At 36.3% G+C, this 16,369-nt stretch overlaps 1 long non-coding RNA gene across 1 annotated transcript in view; it reads right to left on the bottom strand.

The window, feature by feature from the left end:
- The window catches only part of LOC116411709, a 13,965-nt gene extending 13,870 nt beyond the window's left edge, over window positions 1–95 (bottom strand). Inside the window, exon 1 of the long non-coding RNA XR_004223303.1 lies at window positions 1–95. This exon is cut by the window's left edge and continues 23 nt beyond it. This is a non-coding gene — a long non-coding RNA (uncharacterized LOC116411709).
- Between the last annotated feature and the right edge of the window lie 16,274 nt (window positions 96–16,369).

The raw sequence follows: 16,369 nt of genomic DNA, 5'->3' as shown, positions 1-16,369 counted from the left end.
CTTGATGAGGCCCTTCACTAATTGATTCCGGATATCGCCCACCACCGGAAGTCATGCTGTTTTGTGAATTCTAAATCTTGCATTCAAAACAATTTCTGCATTTAGAAATTTAGGGAAAATTGTATTTTTTTTTAAAAAGCTAAATTTATATGCAAAGAAGTTAACATTTAATATACAAATCTGTAACTGTTAACTAAGATTTTAACTCCCGAAACTCACAGAAAGGTGGAACATTTTTATCGTGCAATTTTTTAAAAAACTGACCGTTAAAAGGTGACAATGTGCTACATTCCATTTTTTTTTTTTATCAAAAGCAAATTATATATTTGGAAAATACGAATAAAAAAAAAGATAAATGTCACAATTACTGATCCTATCTAACACAAGGGAACTGACAAACTGTGCCTAGAAAATTGTATTTCCAAAGGATGCAAAGATGCAAAAGCATTTTCTGTAATTATCGTCCAGTTTTCTGTTTATTTCTTAGGTATTCATCTCCTGACCTGTATATAAAATTCATAGTTTCAGAAGTGACATGTGCAAGCCTTGGACAACTGGGGATAAGGCATATTTCCTGACCTTGTAGCTATGGCAACCACTTGCTGATTGGTAGCAGGCAGGCTATCTATCCTTTACTGCTGAATGCTAGTATATGAGATTGTATTCTTTGTTTGTGGTTCTTGCTCAATTTACATGCAAACATAAATGTCAGCTCCAAATCTGTGTGTGTTCTAGTGCACACCATGTGCCTTGTAAATTATATTATGTTTAAAATATAAATGACCTTTTTATATTTTTGGCAACATCTATCAAAAAAAATAAATAAATGTATAGTTAAAAATACATACTATTTCAGAAGCTACATTCCGGCATTCATGAATGGATGAGCTGTCAGTTGCGTTCTGATGCTGAATGCATATTTACTGAGTTACGATTTGTATATTATTTTTAATACTATAACTTTACATATTTATCACTTTTGATGTCATGTTGCTGAACATTACTGCATTTGTAAATGGCCCTTGCAGTGGGCCCTTATGCAGTGCTATAATATAGAATAGGTGCAAAATTGCACCAAAGTCGGAACCAATCGCAAGCAGTCATTTACTTTTATTATTTGAACTGCACTGCAAAATAGCATGGTTTATAAGGTTCATTAGCGTTCCTATTCTGTGCACAGGGTGCTAATTATGAGTTAACATTAGCAACAATTACAACAATTACCTTTGCTCATATAGGTTTGTATTTACTTTATTCAAGGGTTGCCAGTCTATAAAAAGATATCAAATGTAATTGCAACTTCCAGGCTCTGCTAAGATGAGATGATGGGAGTTGTAGTCGAACAGTTGAATGGAATGCCATTAATTGGGCATGTGTGCTCTGTGAATCCAGATTGTAATGTTTTATTTGTCATTATCCTAAATTGACAATCTCTAGATTTGGGCTCATATTAACCTCACATTGACCAATTACACACACAAACATATTGATATATATACTGTATGTGTGTGTGCATGATCGGTCAATTTAGAATAATGAGCATATATATATATTATATCTATATTTATAATTGACTTCACTTCTTATTTATTCATAACATATATATATATATATATATATATATATATATATATATATATATTATATATATATAATAAAAACAAAACATAATATAATTAGAATTGACTTCACATCTTATTTATTCTCACTTTATATATATATATACACACAAAACATAATATAATTAGAATTAGAATTGACTTCACATCATATATATATATACAGTATGTATTTATATATATCATATCTCATGTTTTGTTTTAGTAGATGATTCCAAAATTTTTTTTTTTACTTGGGTTTCCTCTCTGCTTTGATTAATTCAGTTCAGTTACAATATTATATCACTGGACAATGACACGCCTTCTGACAATCAAAAATCAAACTCTGCTCTGCACTAAATTTTGATTACACATTCCCCTTTGACCAATGACAAAGCGGACTTGCATAAGTCAGACCAGGTAGCAGGGTAATGCTGCTTGGGATGCTTCTGTCCTACTGATGCTACCAAGTAAGCAAATGCATTTTGTGCTAAAGGTGCCACTTTATGCTGGGTGTCAAAATATGTGGGTCATTTTATTCTGAGAATCATTGTAATGTACAATTCTGGTGGATGCTAGGGGGTTAAAGTGCTACTTTATGCTGGAAGTCAAACATTTTATGCTAGGGTATGCTGGATGTCACATTGGTGTTCTATGCTGGGAGTTACAGTGTCATTTTATGCTGGGGTCACTGTTTAAATTGCCACTTTTTCTGGCAAATTACTAAAGCAACTTAATTTCTGGAAGGGCCAGACCGATCCATCAGCTTATCTGGCCAGATCTCGATCGAGCAGGTTTGATTTTCCCATCGGATGAGGGACTTAGTTGATTAGCAGTGGGGGTGGAGCATAGGGAAGTGAACCAGAAGCAGTTAGGGTGGGCATCCATTTTAGAGAGAGAAAAGAGTACCACCACCCTCCTGTTGGTTACCCTTTGTGTTAGTTGTAGCAAATGTGGTTGGGGTTACTGGGATACAGGTTAAGTTGACACAGACAGGTGTATATACTGTGACCACGGTTAGTTGAGGGTTTAAAGGAGTATGGCCCAGCTAGGCAGCGGGTACCTGGCAATGGAGATAGTTTTGTTAGCAGTGCCAAGTTTAGCAAGTCTCAGTTTGTTCAGTGGGACATGGTATTTGATGTTTAGCAAGTCCCAGTTTGTTCAGTATGACAAGGTATTTGATGTTTAGCAAGTCCCAGTTCAGTGGGACATGGCAGTGTTATGTTAATATATTGATACCTTGGTAGAAGCATGCAATCGTGTGTACCCACCATGCTGGCTGGCACAAGAGGCTGATGGCTGGTATGATTGTCCCTGCCCATATTATGCCCCTATCTTGCATGTCATTAAAAGCAAGGAAGGCCTGCACTTACTGGTTTTAAAGGAGAAGGAAAGGCTAGTAAAGAGTTAATCTCAAGCTGCAGGCATACCTTCAGTTCTCTCAATAGTGCCCTTAAGTCTCCCCATATTTCACCTGTTCAGATGATCAGAAGCCAAACAGGAAGAAAAAACGCTGAGCTGTGTAAAGAAAGTTCCCATAATGCCTCACTCCTGCACAGACACCCACACCAAGTGAACATGCTCAGTTAGTAAGACTATGGGGGAGATTTACTAATCCACGAATCCGAATCCCGAAAGAGAAAAAATCGTATTGGAAAAGAAAATTTTGCAACTTTTTCGTATTTGTCATGACTTTTTTGTCGCCGTCACGACTTTATCGTATTTTGTGCGACTATTTCGTCGGCGTCGTGATTTTTTCGTATTGAGTGGTTGTAAACGGCGGAAAAACCAATCCGATTTTTTCGCGAAGGCGACGAAAAAGTTGCGGAAAATATACGAAAAAGTCGCAACACCGCCGAAAAAAGTCACAGAACATACGATAAAGTCGTGTCGCCGATGAAAAAGTCACAAAAATACCAATCATTGCGAAAAAAACGCATTCGGGCGCCTTCAGACCGTTCGTGGATTAGTAAATCTCCCCCTATGAGTTAGCCTCCTGCTGATTGACTCAGATCTGAGTTCTTAGCATTCTTGAGGGAGGAGGGAGGGGGAGCAGGAGATGAGAGACAGCAGAGAGCTGCATGTCTCTGGAACATGAATTACAGACACAAGAAATCTTTTCACAGAGAAGTCAGTACAGCATTTCTGTGAGTGCTTATGGCTGTATTTACATAGACCTTTCTGATAAAGCTTACTTAGTTTTTACCTTTTTTTCTCTCTTAAGTATAGGGCTTCCTTGTACCTGTTTGTTGTGTTCTGCACCATGTAACAGTTATGATGGTTGTCAACTGGTTGTTAGTATGGAAGTGATGTCACCATTAACTTTTATAATGATGCAGACACTGATATTTTGACATGATTTGCAATTGGTCTTCATTTTTCTAATTTTTTTTTTTGTGTTTTTTGACTGATTCGGCTTTTTATTCAGTGGCTCTCCAGTTTGGAATTTTGCGGTTATCTGGTTGCTTGGGAACAATCTACCATAGCAACCAGGCATTGCATTAAACAAGAGACTGTTGATAAAAAGAAGGGTGACCCCCCCCCCCCTCTGAAAGGCAGAAAGAAAGGAAAATAATTCAAAAACTATATAAGGACAAATAGCAAGAACACTGGAAAAGTTCCTCAGAATGGGACATTCTGTAACTAAAAGTTAACTTTAAGGTGAACTATCCCTTTAATGTTTTTTTTTCACTAAAGAGACGTGAAGTAATTGTAACAAAATTTTGCTATTTGGATTACATCTAGGGGCCAATACATGAAACCACAATTTATTTATTTTTTAGAAAAAATCGTATTTTTTATATTTTGTAGAACTTTTCATAACAATCACATTAATATTGTTAAAATTGTATGATTTTTTTCGTGGTTTTCGTTAACTATGAAAAAGTCGTATTTTTCCCAAAGACTACGACCATTTCAGAATTCATTCAAGCTTTGGTATCGTGACTATCTTTTGGCCAGGTTGGATCTATAGAGTGCCATTGAGTCCTATGGAAGGCTTCCAAATATGCATTGAAGTTTCAAAGCCAGAAAGGTTTTCGTGCAATTTATGAGTGTTTGGATCTGAAAATTTTGTGGCTTGTGGCAATTTTCGCACATCAGAAATTATCTTGTTTACTCCAAATTTTTTACAATCGAGCTTTTAACCAGAGAAAATTCATGCTTTAATGAATGGGGCCTCTAAATTTACTGAAGTCATTAACATTAAACTATTGAATTAGGCTGTTGTAATAACTTTGATGACATTTTATAACTTCTGCTTTAAGTGTTATTTTTGTTGCATCAGAGGATTAATGATATATGTTCCCTTCATACTAATACAAAAGCACTCTTAGGGGCACATTTACTAAGCCACGAACGGGCCGAATGCGTCCGATTGCGTTTTTTTCGTAATGATCGGTATTTTGCGACTTTTTCGTATTTTTTGCGATTTTTTCGGCGTCTTTACGACTTTTTCGTTACCAATACGATTTGTGCGAAAAAACGCGAGTTTTTCGTAGCCATTCCGAAAGTTGCGCAAAATCTGCCGATTTTTCGTAGCGTTAAAACTTGCGCAAAAAGTTGCGCCTTTTTCGTAGCGTTAAAACTTAAAAGGTGCGACGTTTCGTGCAAGTTTTAACGCTACGAAAAAAGCGCTACTTTTTGCGCAAGTTTTAACGCTACGAAAAATCGCCAGATTTTGCGCAACTTTCGGAATGGCTACGAAAAACTCGCGTTTTTTCGCACAAATCGTATTGGTAACGAAAAAGTCGTAAAGACGCCGAAAAAATCGCAAAAAATACGAAAAAGTTGCAAAATGTTCGTTTTCAAATCGGAATTTTTCCAATTCGGTTCAGATTCGTGTCTTAGTAAATGTGCCCCTTAGACTCTATCTCTCTACTCTTTCTCATTCCCTCTCTCTCAGAAAGAGATCGAAGATACCATCACATGTTTCCTGCTCTTCTCCCTTTACACCAAATCTCAAGGAAAATTCACTTTGGATTTGAATGCCATCAGATTTCTTCTAGAAGTATCCATCTCTGTTATTATAATCTGTTATAAGTAATTATTCAGATTTTTATGGTTTTATAGTTTTTTAGGACCACAACTAAACCCCCTTCCAATAATGACAGTCAATGATCAAAAGATCTGAACTGAAAATGCGCAAATGAAAAAAAAATGAAAACTTTTTCGTAACCCCTTTTTCATTTTGACATACAAAAGTCAATGTCAAAAAACCCCTGAAAACCTCTACAATCACGAATCAAAGAAATATCTTCCAGTGGTAAAAGGGATATCTGCTATTGACTTCAACATTATCCGGAAATGTTTCCGGTGGTGTATATTTACATTTGGAATTGTTGCGCATTCAGAATTTTCCGCGACAGCATCAGTTTTGCCATTAAAAACCCAAACCGAATAAGTTGAGCATTAATAAATGCCCCCAAAAAGTTTTGAAAATTCAAAAAAAGAACTCTCCATTTTTATATAATATCAGTTCACAGGTTGCTTCTCTGTGCAGCCCAGGTTCAGCCTTTCCCCTATCATCCTCTACCCTAGGATCCAGAGGAAGGCCAGATTCCATGGTTCACTCCACATATACAGTAGCTGGTTTACTATGTTTACTATCATTAAAATGGAATCAGATCCCTACTAAGTAATTAGTAACTAAGTTAAAAAATGATTGACTGCTCTGAGCAATTGCACTGGGGCAGCTCGGCAGTAAACAAAAACTTCCACCCTTTACCATTTCCTAGACAACTGTTATATACTGTACTCCTTTCTAGTATTTCAAATGCATCTCACTCACCCCCCTATCCCCACTATCAGCTGTGTGTTCATAATAATCTTTTTTGCTTTCTTTTCCTCTGAAATCACATTTTTACTCCAAGACTAACATTTAAGACCCTCAACAGTGACAGCGCAACACGTTTACATCTTATCCCCAAGTAAACTATTTTCTCATCCTCCACATTCTGCTATTAAAGGAAATCTATACTCCCCCCAACAATGAAAATATATTGCATGAACCAGCTCACATGTAAACCCTTTTTCATCTAAATAAACCATTTTCATAAAAATATACTTTTTTAGTAGTATGTGCTATTGGGTAATCCTAAATAGAAAATTGCCACTTTAAGGATTAAGGGCCGCCTCCTGGGATCATAGGATTCACAGTGCACACAAACAAGGCTAGGCCCCATCAGCCAATTTGCTCCCACACTATTCAGGTGATCTCTGAGGGAGCACACAGCCCATCACAAAATGGTGGATCAAGGGAAAGGATGTAAAAGGGCAATATTTACTGATATATATATATTCCAGTTTGGTAAGATTCTTTAATAGGTCATTTAACTTAATATAAACTATCTCTTGGTTAAGTAATGATTCTAGGGTTATAGTTTTCCTTAAACTATTTTCTCCCCAATTATCCTCACTCCATGTTCAACTGTACACTCATGCTTGATCTTCTGCTTGTCAAGAATTCTCAGCTATAGCCTGACTTCAAACTCAAACACTCTTGAAGCTCCACCTATTTATATATAACAAAAAAACATTGTTTTTTTCCAACAACCATGTGTATGGATACATTTTATTACTGCATAATATGTGATATAGAAACCTACAAAACCCATATATTATAAGAATGGTCCTTTTGTTTCATTCAGTTTTTTTTAAAATTTTATTTTAGGTTTCTGGTTTGTTTGAATAAGTCCTATGTGACTTGCATAACTTATATTAGTACATTATAATAGGCTGGCAGTGTGCTAGTGGTGATTCCTCTCTACCTGCCCTGTGCTATAAGACACTAGGTGGAAGATTTATCAACATTCCAATTCAAATTTTTCAAGTTCATTGTGAAAATAAATTACAAATTTGAATTCAAAATTTTGAAACTCAAACTTGCAGGAATTATTAAGAGCAAAAAACCCCACAAACTCTAATAAAAAATTGTCATCTAAAAACTGCCTGCAGAATTCAAATTTCAAGCTAATTTTCCTTTAGTATTTTGGAGATTAATCTGAAGACTCGTTAAAAATGAAGTGTAGAATGTGATTTAACCGTGTTCAAGTTGGTTTTTAAGCCATAAACTTTTGGAGTTTTTTTAAATAAACACGCATTTGAGATATTTGAATTTTTTAGTTCAAGTTCAAAAACAACTTGAAAATTTGAAATTTGATAAATCTGTCTCTGGGGTGCAATTGGACAAGGGTACAACAAAGACTATAACAGTTAATAGAGAGCTGGAGAGTTCTCCACTGGTGAACTGTGGTGAACTCTGTTTACACTCTTAGATAAATATGCCCCAAAGTGAGAGGGAAGCAAAGGCTAGTAGGTCACAGGCCCTGCTAGCTCCTCATAAAGGGATTATAATCCAATACAAGGCTATAAAATAAGGTGTTGGCCAGATAGCCCGAAGCAATATCAGTACAGTAACGGCTGAAATTGCAAGATGAGTGGATAATGCTATCAAAGTAGCAACTGAAATTAAAGAACTAAGACAAAAGGTCACTAAGGGGTAGATGTATCAACAATGCAGTATTTGCTAATACACATATGGGACCTATAATGCAGAAACCTGTTATCCAGAATTCTCCATATTATGAGAAGCCCATCTCTTTCCACAAATTCTATTTTAATCTAATAATTCACACTTTTAAAAATAATTTCCTTTTTCTCTGTAATAATAAAACAGTACCTTGTACTTGATCCCAACTAAGATATAATTACCCCTTATTGGGGGCAGAACAGCCCTATTGGGTTTATTTAATGGTTAAATGATTCCTTTTTCTCTGTAATAATAAAACAGTACCTGTACTTGATCCCAACTAAGATATAATTACCCCTTATTGGGGGCAGAACAGCCCTATTGGGTTTATTTAATGGTTAAATGATTCCCTTTTCTCTGTAATAATAAAACATTACCTGTACTTGATCCCAACTAAGATATAATTACCCCTTATTGGGGCCAGAACAGCCCTATTGGGTTTATTTCATGGTTAAATGATTCCCTTTTCTCTGTAATAATAAAACAGTACCTGTACATGATCCCAACTAAGATATAGTTAATCCTTATTGGAGGCAAAACAATCCTATTGGGTTTAATTAATGTTTAAATGAATTTTTTAGTAGACTTAAGCTATGGAGATCCAAATTACGGAACAACTCCTCATCTTTAAAACCCCAGGGCCCAAGCATTCTGGATAACAGGTCCTATATCTGGATAACATTTTCACATGCAAACATTTTTATTTTGTCCCTAACATTGGAAATGTTTTTATAAATACGGAAGTATATTGCATCCACCAAACAAATACCTAGACTGTAACCATTCTGCAGTTGTGCCTTAATATAAAGTACATTGCTCATTATTTAATAAAGCCAATAATCTTCATTTTAATGACTGTTTTGTCTCAATTTAATCTTTATTGTCTGCTCTTATTGTGTTACAGAAATCATTTTTTTTCTCAAATATCGAAATACTCTTTTACAGTTAAAAAAAAACTTTCGTTTACACATAAAGATGTTATTTTATATTAGCATCATGATTCAAAATAAGGCTTATTAACCCCAAGTACTTTCATCATGACTGATAGTTGTAGATTCTGAATGGCAGCGCCGAGACAGTAATATCAAATTTTAATAATAAATACTCTCTTCCAGCAGGGCTTTACCAAAGGAAAACATAAATTGCTGTGACTGACCATTAGTGGTTAGAGAAGCAATCTGACTTCCCCACACCCTTATTTTAGTATATCTGCTCTGTCCCTCAGCGGTATTAATGATAGCATGAAAGGTCACATGATAAATGAGTGACAAAAATATCAAAACATATTAGCCTGTAGCTTTATCAGTGTATTGCAGAGATGACAGAAAATTGTATTTCTCCCCTGAATAATTTTGTGTTGTATTTTGCTGGCGAGGCTGAATTACTGAGAAATGTTTCCTTCATCTTTTTTATTTTCTTAAGCATGAAGTAATAATGTACATTAATAATAAATATGAACAAAGAAAAAGAAAGAATTTTGATTCCTTTGTATGCGGTAACCTTATTGCTAAGTGTTGGATCATTTTATATTTGATAAAACATAATTATAGCTATATAAACTCATGTAAATGCAGTCATAGCAACTGATAATATACTGAATAGAAGGCATTTCTTTATTTCTTTATTGCTATAACGTGCGTGTAAATATACGTTTATGTATATATATAATTTTGATTTTTTTTTTTTAAGGAAAGAATAAAAAATATTTAGCATTTATCTAAGAACCCCAAACTCTATGCCATACGCATTTTATGATTAGCAGGAAGAAGACAACAATAGCCTACATCTTTTTCTGCATTCATTAATAGCCCCTAGTTGTCTTGATATAGGTGATATAAGGGGTCATTTGCACCCAAAATTGCAGTTGCACTCCTCCACTATTTTCTTCAGTGAGTCACAGGTTAAACCTAATTCATTAGAGGTATTTTCATCAAAATGTGCTCTTTGCACTTCAGTATTGTTGCACTTGGCACCACTCAGCCTTCCCTGCCTTACATTCCTAACTGAGTGCTGTTGCGTCTATTCATGCAGGAAAATCACAGAAAAATTTAAGAAAATTTAACTATGCTTACACTTGCATTAGTAAATGCACCCTCTTATCTGCTATCTCTGTTTCCTACAGTGGTTAACTTACAGTGACTTTCAATATAAGGTTCAGTAAGGTATAATACCTGCAGGGGGCCATTTACTAACCATTGGATTTTTTTTCCCGATTCACATTTTTAGCGCTAAAATTTGCAGGAAAAAAAGTTGCAACTACAAGATTGCAAGATTTACTATGGGGCTGATTAATCAAAACACGAGTTCGAATCACGAAATGGGTAAAATTCAGAATAGATACGATCATTTCTGATGATCAGAAATGTCATGAAAATGCTTATGAAAAAATCGTATTAGTCACGATAATATCATATTGGCGATCCAAAAACTTTCGTACTTGGCACGACAAATAGGATTTTGTCGCACAAATTGTCACGCTTTTTGTCGCAAAGTACGAAAGAGTTCCACAAATTAGCGAAAAACTCTGCAAAAAAACGCACAGTACGAAAACCTAGAAAAAGATTTTTTTGTATTCGGAAGCAATCGTACTTTGATAAATGGGCCCCACTCGCTTGCAAAATACAACACAACATCTGAATCCGGCAATTCACCAGCTAAAACTCGCAGAGATCATGCAGAAGTCAATGCCAGATGTTCATGTGACAAGTCTATATATTTGTAATTCTCACAACTTTTCTGCGATTTTTCCCGCGCAGACTTTTCCAGTTCAGACTTTTTAGTAAATGTAAGACATTCCTGAAACTGAATTTATTCAAAATATAAAATTAAAAAAAAAATGAGAAATGTTAGAGTTTTAGTAAATCTGCCCCATAAAATGAGAGCACATGTCAAGCATTTAATTCCCACAGTAATAATATTTGTTTATATCTGCTGTTTTGTTAAGGGGGAAAGCTATACATTGTAATACATTATACCTGCAGCAATCCAATTAATATTGTGTTTCTGCACCTGGTGCTTTATCCTATTTACCCTAAACACATAGACACGCAGAGTGCATTCTCAGGCAATATTCAGCTACAACATTGCAGGTGCACAATTTCAACTTTTACAGCATCAACAAAAATTCAATAGGTCATATTTATCAAGGGAGAACTTGAACGATATTTTCCCCAAAGTGGTTTCCATTACAGTTATGATAAAATATTCCACAGAAATAAATACATGTTTGACATTAATAAATAAGGAGAATCACTTAGTTGCATATTTTCCCTGTTTGGAATGAATATATATGGCCTCTAGACTTACAAATGTTATTTTACACACGGACCTTGAAATCAGAAAATGACATTCAAACATGGAAACATTATAACGAGTGTCATTACGTTTGATCTTGATATGTGTGAGCTCAAGAAGCCATCTGGGACAAACATCTTAAAAGCCATGTTTAATACTGAAGCAAGGTATTGTTTTATAAACATGAGAAGAGAGGACCTACTACTCTGGTTAACATAGTTCCCTTGCAGCGCCAGGGTTCTGCTTGGATTCCACCATGGCACAGTCTATATGGATTTTATATGACTCCCAACAGATGTGCGGCTTTCATCTGCCAATAGACTAATTAGCTACTGATTTTAATTAACCTAGAGCATAAGCTTCATTGATGCCAGGGTTGATCCATTTGATTTAATGTAGCGCTTCTGGTTGGGAATGTATAAAAAGGAATACATTTGAAAGGGTAAAACGCAAAGAATACAACATTTATAGACTGAAGCAAAGAAAGCCAACAGCAGCTATGACTGATGAAGACAGTCAGGGGTGTTACAACAGAGGAAGCAAATCTTGAGGTTGCAGGAGGGCCAGGAGCATAGAGGGACCAGATTAATTAGCAATTTCAAAATATTTTAGTAGAAAAACTCAACTTTCCAGTATTTTTGGGGTCCTTAAATGAATTTGCTATGGGACCCAGTAACATCTAGTTACACCACTTTAGGTGCACCTTGTTCACCTAAAGGCAGATCGACTAGTGCAATGTGTAAAGTGCAAGGATTGGATACATACATTGAGGCCTGCTAAATGTCAAGCACCACAAATTAGTTGCATTTTAGTTGCCTGTTTGGGAGAAACATGCTCTGGGCACCCTAAAAGCAACATCTCCTCAAGGCTTGCATGCAGTCAGCTGATTACTTTTATTAATAGACCAAATTTTGTGTTTTGCACTAGGGTTTATGAATGATCCATCCAAACTCTAGCAGGGACTGTTATGAATAGGATATGAAGCAGAACACTAACAGTAAGAGATCTTAAGGAAAACTCTAGACTCAAATGGCAAATTCTGTTGCTTCTATGCTTTAAATATTGTCAGGAACTACCACAGGTGTGTGACTGACAGGTAGGAGTCTATGTACTTGGGGTGTATGTGTTCATAAATTCAACAAAAAAGTAAATAAATGATAAGCAGATTAAACTAAAGATGAGAGACAATCAACTGCAGGCTGAAATACAAGTCTATATAACTGATCAGGGGTCATGGAAGTAGGTTGAGACACAGATCCATTATCAGGCCAAAGGCAGGCGGAAAGCAACACAAGTCTGTAAATCAGGCCAGAGAGTTTCAGGTAGGTGGTAAACAAGAACAAGTCCATAAAGAAGGCCAAGGGTCAAACCAGGAGATAAGAAGATAAAAGATAAGGGCAAAGGCAAGGTAGGAACTCACAGGCTAGATTGCAATTTAAAGCTCGAGGATCCAGCAATAAGCCAGGAGGAGGGGCCTGGCTTAAATAGCCTTTTTTATTGGGCAGTTGCTGGCAGCTGCACTGATAAATCTGCAATTATAGGCACAGGCAGAGGGTAAGAAATGCATTAAAACAATTCAGTAGAATCCTCACAGTTACTGTAGTAACAGCTCTGCAGTACTGACAATCCCATTAGTGGTATCGGCCACCTCTTGGGCATCCAATGCTTGGCAGACCCCAGCTGGGTTTCTCTGTACAGTGGTGGAGAATCAGATAGCAATTCTTAGCCTAGACCAGAGGTGTAACTATAGAGGAAGCTTCCTCTGCAGAAGTGAAAAAATCCCCCCCCCCCCCACAGCCACTTTCCTACCTGTGGCCAGGGAGAGGGATGCGGCATGCAGGAGACTTTAACGGGGGGCAAGTAGTGAGTGGGCAAGGGGGGTCCAAGTAGGGAGAGGTGTGTGCCGGGCCCTTACAAGCATTTTTTCTGTTTCGCGAAACAATCCACCAATGGCGAAACGCGGAAATTCGCCGCGAATCCATGCCTGGCAAAACATTTCGCCCATCTCTACCCGGCACATCCTAGTTATGCCAGTGGCCTAGGCTATACTGGGCAATCACATGGACATGAGTCCTTTATATGCTTTAGTGAAAGGCTCACCCCAGTTCCTACTTTTTAACCATGCTCCCAGCAATTTCCCTACACTCCAGCCAATCAACTTGCCAGTGATTATGCCAGCTGGACAGGTAGTTATATGACACAGGGTGCCAAGACTGCTGAAAGACTGTAGGGAAAGAGAGTAAGGGCATCTGACACCTGGGAGCACACATCATAGGAGTAATTGTTGTAAAGGTAAATTGTAAATTTAAGCTCTTACAGAAAATACAAAATAATATATTATAATAATAATGATAATAATAAATCCTGTAAAAAGTATAATAACCTTATTAACCAATGTCCTGCTGGGGAGTGGAGGATCATGATTAGATGTGCTTTCTACCACTAAATATACAGAGCAAGCAGCACAGCTTGATATGCACTGCAATAACATAGAGAATATAAAACTACTATAGAATGCATATGACAAATAATCAGTGGCTTTGGTGAAGTCATTATTGTCTATAAACACAGAAAAAGCATAGAGATATTTTAAACTCACCATATAGGGATTTATATGAATGTAACATTAATTTGATGTGACAATTGTGTGCAGAACAATATGTCAGCTTCATATTATTCTTCTGGGATCTATTTACTACATGGCCTATTGTCTAACTAAGATTTTCCTCAGGGAAGCAATTTAAAACAAATACATTTTACTAGCCTTGCTGTGTATATCTCCCTTAATGTCCCTTTACTTAACCACTCACTGTGTACTTTAATTAAAAATCCTATTTCCAATATAGCAAATTGTACCATCCTTTGTTGCAGGAGCAAAATATAAAACTCTTCTGCTTATCTTTAGATATAAGGGACACGGAACCTCAGCCATTACTTGTTTACTGCTTTCCAATTAAGCATTAGCAGCATGTGGTAATGAAGCTGGAATAAATGTATGCAAAAAGAAGTTATAATTTATAAAAGTTAATATTAAAAACATTTTATCGCAGCCAGAGAATGCAGGATATCATGTTCTCGTGTCTTTAGTTCTATCTCAGGAACGCAGAAAATCTCTCTACTTATTTTCTACTTTTTCACCTTTACACTTTATTATTTCTACAAAAATACAGGCTTATATATATGCCAATCATAGTTATATAGTCTATTCGTTTGTTCACCGTGAGATACAGTGCAGATGCTGCAGTATTGTATTACACCCCCTGCAAAGGCCAGTACATACATCTTTTAAAGATGCAGATGGATTAATATTAGATTAAGATCAAAGTACTATGCTTTATATTGCCAAAGAAATTTCTTATGGTAAAGTGACATCTTTGGATGTTGTGGCTGGATGTGGAGGTGGGGTTGGTCATGGCCACTTTATTAATATGTTGCTAAGATTTAGATAAGTTTTGCATCTTATACAGTATTTTACATGCCACCTAAGAGAATGTATCCAAAGGCACCCCATTCAGTACTGACCTACAGTGCATTACTGTACCAGTACCTGTACTGACAACCTGAATCTGAACTGAACATACCTTGCCTGCATTAAACAAAGACAGAACAAGCAGCATTTTAAGGGGAATTATTGAGAAAATTAAAAGCTTTATCCCATGGAAATATTATTTTTTTTAAAAAATGGTGTTCTGTTTCTAAAATAATCAAACAAATAAATAGGGTTGAGGAGACTGCCTCATACAGACAAAAGCAAACAAAAGGAATTCTGGGAATGAATTCCAGACTCTTAAAAAAATCCCATTTACATGGGTTTATCCTATAGGCTACAGCTCACCCATAGGATAAACCCATGTAAATGGGATTTTTTTAAGAGTCTGGAATTCATTCCCAGAATTCCTTTTGTTTAAAATAATCAATTAACGCTTCACTATCTAACTCTCAGCAATTTGTCAGTCTTCATTCCCCCTTCATGTAAAAGTTGAGGTCAGATTTTAATTGACAGGCAGGTCTAATACTTCTTTTTTGGGGGCCCCTTTCCTAGCAGATATGTGTGTATTAGAGGTAAGTCAAATAACTGACTCCAGCATATACAAACTAAAAATAACTGACTCCGGCACAAATCGTGCATGTAGAGAAACAGGATTTTCATCAGAGCTGATTATTTTGAAAGCGCAAGCTCTGATATATCTTCTAGGCTAACTGTGCAAACTACCCCCAAGAGATGTATTAGACCTAACTGTCAACATGTGACTCCACCTCCTGCGTGAAGAGAGAATGAAGAGAGACAGATGCCGAGAGGGGGATAGTAAAGAGTAACTTCATTATTTCCTTAGCAGTACAGAATTGTAATTGATTTCAGAAAGTTTCTTATTTCAGTGGGATGAAGCTTATATTACATTTTCATTTTTTGCAATAGATTCCCTTTAACACTACTTGATTGACTTGGGTTCACTTTTCGATGGGTATTACATAGGGATGCACCGAAGCCCGGATTCAGTTTGGGATTTGGGACTAATCCAGTCTTTTTTTGAAAGGGTTAAATGGTAAGGGGCAAAGAAATTACTACAATAAGGACCACAGAATAGAAAGGGACTCCACCAAATATGAACCACAACACTGAGATATTCCTGATTGGTGGGACCATTCTTTCACAAGTTCTATCTCCTTACAGGTAATGGTGTATATATTTCTGTGTTCTGCTCAACCTGTGCTATAACACTACACCCTCTAATTGCTTCACCATTAGTTGTACTAAGGAAATACTTTTTATACTGTTTAAAAAAATACTTGTTTAATTACTAGCTAGCAGTTGTTACATGTCCATTTCAGCAATTTGCACTTTTGCTTGCGTTGGTATGTGAGCCTTCTTGTCTTCTAGGACATAAATGAGGTCTATACAGTCAGTATGTGCCCCATAATGTCAGCCCTAGGGTCCCTATTAAGGTCA

The sequence above is a fragment of the Xenopus tropicalis genome, chromosome 6 (genome assembly GCF_000004195.4).
Source record: "Xenopus tropicalis strain Nigerian chromosome 6, UCB_Xtro_10.0, whole genome shotgun sequence".
Taxonomy (NCBI): Eukaryota; Metazoa; Chordata; class Amphibia; order Anura; family Pipidae; genus Xenopus; species Xenopus tropicalis.
Note: the sequence above shows the minus strand (reverse complement) of the source record. Positions and strands in the feature narration are given on the sequence as shown.